This window comes from Gopherus flavomarginatus, assembly GCF_025201925.1.
Source record: "Gopherus flavomarginatus isolate rGopFla2 chromosome 13 unlocalized genomic scaffold, rGopFla2.mat.asm SUPER_13_unloc_4, whole genome shotgun sequence".
Lineage (NCBI taxonomy): Eukaryota > Metazoa > Chordata > Testudines > Testudinidae > Gopherus > Gopherus flavomarginatus.
Genome location: NW_026114612.1, coordinates 417585 through 422335, shown reverse-complemented (window position 1 = coordinate 422335; position 4751 = coordinate 417585). Strand labels below are relative to the sequence as shown.

The 4751-nt window shown below is 46.9% G+C and overlaps 1 non-coding gene across 1 annotated transcript; it reads right to left on the bottom strand.

Annotated features, from left to right (window-relative positions):
* Nucleotides 1-4677: 4677 nt before the first annotated feature.
* TRNAM-CAU (transfer RNA methionine (anticodon CAU)) lies at nucleotides 4678-4751 on the bottom strand. The gene has a single exon. It is a non-coding gene; the product is annotated as a tRNA-Met (tRNA).

Sequence of the window (4751 nt, the reverse complement as noted above, 5' to 3'; positions counted from 1 at the left end):
TCCTACTCAAATCCCCAGCACCTCAGTGATCCTGGTAGCAGGGGTTGGGTCCTGAGACTTTGAGGGTCCATTTTACCCTCCACCTGGAGTGAACTCAGCTTTTCCACCATCCCAGACAATCCATGAAATAACAACAGGGGCATAAAGAAAGAGGGGAGGGAACAGCTCACTGCCAGGGCTGGATGTGCCCAGGGCCCCAACTCATCCATTGTTTCCATGGAATTTGGCCCCCTGCTTTGCACAAGGGACAGAGAAAGATCTTGCTGTTCCTGTGTCTGTGCAAGGAAAATTGTGCTTCTGTATGAAAGAGAGGAGGGAAATGGCCCCATGGTGGGACAATATCCTAAGGATTAAGCCCTAAGGACTCAGGCTGAGAACTGATTTAACTCCACTCATCTGGGATTTAACAAATTGTCTTCCATGGAGCAGGGCCAGTTCCAGTGTTTTTGCCACCCCAAGCGGAAAAAAAAGTATAAAAATGCTGCAATCAACAGCAGCTCTACCTCTGCTGCTTTTGGCTGCAAGTCTTTCCCTCCAAGAGGGACTGAAAGGGCTAAAATTGCCGCAGAAGCCTCCCCATTCCATTGGCCGTCCCAGGAAACTGCTTGCTGCGCTAGTGCCTGGAGCCAGCCCTGCCATGGAGACACTGGGATTATGGGGAATCAGGAAAATACCACAGATTTGTTTACATTGCAAGTAAAGAATAACTGAAGCTTTTTTGGTTTAAAATCATTTTTCCTTGATTAGGAATTGAACCCAGGACATGGTAGTAAAAGTACCAAACCATTTTCTTCTCTCTTATACTACACTTTCTATCCACTTTCTGACACTGCTCCATTGTCCACTCCCTGAGGGGTTAAGAACAGAGAGTACAGGAACCCCTGTACTCAGGGTCACAACCTCAGCCCAACACAAGCCACTGAAACAAACTCGAATGATGCTTCCTCCAGCAGGATCACAGAAACACACCAAAAATACCCAGGAGGAACAATCCTCCTCTGCCTTCATTTACCCCATCGCAACCCTCTCAGCAGCCGACTCTTGCAGGAAGGACACTGAGCTGATAGGCGGTCTGGCACAGAGACCAAGGAAGAGGTGTTGCTCCCCCTCGCTGTGAGCTGATCGCAGTCTGACTCCGTGCAACAGGGCTCTGAACTTTGCCATCTTGTGAGTTCTGAGTACTGAGCCCCCTGGACCCTTCTGCTGAGAGCATGGTGATTGCACAACAGCTGCAAGGCCTTTTTCCCTCTCCTTGTCCTCCTCGGCTTCCCCAGACTTTCCCCACAAATGATTCTATCAGGCGCTGGAGGGATCTAAGGACCTGCAGGTTTCCCTCACCCACCTCTTAAGACAAACAGTGATTCCCTTCTCTGACACTCCTGGGTCTGGGCTTCTTTTGAGTTTTTCTCCAGGGGACCTGATTCCATGTGAAAATGTGTGTGTGTCATGTGGGGAACTCAAACTCAGACTCTCCCCCACTAGATGAGTCCAACAGCACCTCCCGTTGGTTGGAGAATCCTAAGTTCCACCCTCCACTTTCCTATTGCTTGTCTGTATAATCTCTGTCTGGTTCTGTAACTGTTTCTATCTGCTGTATAATTAATTTGTTTTGTGTAAACCATTTAAGGTGGTGGGGTATAATTGGTTAGATAATCATGTTACAATATGTTAGGATTAATCAGTAAAATGATTGGTTAAGATAGAGGTAAGCAGAACTCAAGTTTTACTATATAGTCTGCAGTCAATCAGGAAGTAAGGGGGGGAATGCGAATGGGAATGGGGGTAGGGGAACTGGAATTATGTTTTGGTAAGGGGGGGAATAGGGACAGGGAAGGGGAACGGGGTCACAGGCAAGCCTCTGTGGTGTCAGAGCTGGGAAAGGGGATACTGAGGAAGGAAACTGGAATCATTGCTTGCTGGAAGTTTACCCCAATAAACATTGAATTCTTTGCACCTTTGAGCTTCATGCATTGCTGCTCTCTGGTCACGTGAGAAGGACCAGGGAATGGGAAGGTGATGGGATAAACCCTCTAATAAGTACATCTTTCAGGGTGTGAAACCCCCCAGAACCAGTATAATAAAGCTGACCTAAGCCATGGTTAGATAGTGCTAAATGAAAGGAAAGATTGTTTTGCCAATGTAGCTATTACAGGGATGGAAAACCCTTCTGGTCACTGTAGGAACTGTATACTCCACAGGGCTACAGCAGTATTTTAACAATAGCCAGCCTCAGAGGGAGATAAGATCTGGCTCCATGGATGCTCAGGCACTAAAACAGCAGCAATGACATTACACTAATGCTTCTGTAGTTGGCAGGATTCAAACCTGCGTGGGGCAACCCCAATGGAATTCTAGTCTATCGCCTGAACCACTCAACCACAACTATTTGATGAACAGCTGCTGCCCTACACGATGATTCTGTTCTCACAGAATTGTCACTTCAAATGGCTCAGACCAGCTTCCCCAGCACACTCACTGCTGTGCATTAGTGTAAGTGTGTCCATGGTGAACAGCAAGAGTTCCTGCCCATTTCCCTTCCAGCTGGAGCATGATTAGTGTGTTTGTGGCTAACGACATTGCTATAGATTGTTGTTCATTCCCCACACTGACAATTCAGACAGTCCCTTTCCTATTCGAATCTCCACCATATCATTCCAATAGCCGGGGGCAGGATTTCTCTGGGGCACTGAAATGTTTCAGGGGATTGGTGTGTGAGCTCAGCCTTGCATGGCATCCCTGATGTTTCATGGACTAACAACAGCAGAAGAAAGAAAGAGCCGAGCCAATATCTCCCTGGCAGGGATGCAGGTGCCACGACCCCTCTGTCTGACCATTGCCATTGCAGGAGAGAAGGGTTCACTGGAATCGAATGCCCTGGTTCAGACAAGAGACACAGGGAGGTTTTACTGTTATTGGATCTGTGCAAAGGAAATTGTGCCTCTATATGAAATTGAGGAGGGAAATTAAACGTCCACATGGTGGCCAAATGCCCTAAGGAATGTGGGCAATTGACTCTGGCTGAGAAATGATTTAACAGGAATTTGTATCAATGTATTGCCCTGATTAAAAGCTATGGCTGTAAGGTGCCACTGTTGTTAGTATTTGAACCTGCGTGGAGACACCCGAGTGGGTGTCAAGTCCATTACCTTAACGAGGGGTAGTTGATTATTTTGTCAAGATCCAAATTTCTTGGTCAAGATCTAGTCCATGTCTAGATGACAGATAAAATAATACACTGATGATAATAAGAAGAATTTAGAAATATTTACAGTTGCTATGGGCATAACTATGATGATTGTTTTATGTTTCACTCTTTATATCTGACACCACCATCACCTTTCCCTTTAGCCTTGTAGTTTGCCAAGGGTAAAACAAAACATCTCTTCAGATACAAGGGAGTGTTTGTGTTCACTCCTGCTAGCTACACAGAGGCTTGATGTAGCTGCTTTCAGTCCTCTGGCTCTGCTGGGATAAGAAACATTTCAGGGTGCCACTGAACTGAAGGAGGGAGATCATTTTTTGACAGATGATGCCTCCTCTTAAAGGTGTTTGTCTGGCTGGCAGACCTGATTCCCAGGTGTCTCCTGAGGGAAGAAAGTTTCTGTGCAAAATACTAAAACTTTTAACAGAGAGGAGGGAAAGGCAACGACCACATGATGGGGCCAGTATGTACCACAACATGGTTCTTTTATGTGGGATGACTCTGAACATTGACTGATCTCCACTCCCTTGGATTTGAAGAGATGTTTAATTGTGCACTTAGGAACCTATAAGGCTGAAGCAATTTTATGGGTGGTGACACTATGATGGAAGGGTTTTTTAATGTTGTAGAAATTGTTAAAAACACTTAGCTTAAACTGGAACTGCCTGTTATTAAAGGTTGGTTTCCCCACGTCAGTTCTATAAGCTCTCCTAAAAACACCCTGGTTTCTCTCCTGCCTTGGTGGGAACTAGAGGGAATCGTCCCCTGCTGCCCTTGGCTCTAGGCTGATTTTTCTGGGGAGGGGACGTGGGATTGATTTGTTCGCTGTTGAGAAGGGAACCAGGCCACTTCTCAGGGAACCAGAACTCCTAGCATCTTCGCAGCCCAACCCAGGCTGCTGCCCCGTCCCAGTCTCTGTTCCTCTGGGAGCCCTCCATGTTTGACTCTAGAGCAGGCTGGGAGCAGCAGCTGAGACAGAAGACAGCCTGGGCCAGGCAGATAAGGAGCTTAGCAAGCAAAAAATGTAAAATGGCAGTGGAGTATTACCTTGGACTTGACGGCATTTCTCCATTGGTCTATCTGCCTTGGGGCAGGGACAATAACACGTCCTGCTGCATTCGTTATTTCAAGAGGCAGTTTAGGATTTTCATTCTCACACACAGTGCACAAAGCAGGACTCAACCTTTGGCATAAACTAAACAAGCTGCTCACAGATTCTGACAGCCACAATGAGCGGTCGGGTGAGAGCTCAGACCTGCCCCTGTCCCAGAGGGAGAGTATCATCTGTGTGGGGACTGGACCACTGACCTACCCGCTCCTAACTCCCAAACTTTCAGTAACTCTATTATCAGTACCTGTGAGTGTTATTTAAAACCATAAGAAAAACCACACTGGGCTAGACTAAAGGCCCATCTAGCTCTGAATCTTGTCTTCTGACAGTAGCCAATAGCAGGTGCCCCAACAACCAGTCAGCAAGGCACCACTGGGAATTGAACCCAGGATCTCCTGGTTATGAAACAGATGCTTTAGCCAGCTAAGCCATGGTGCC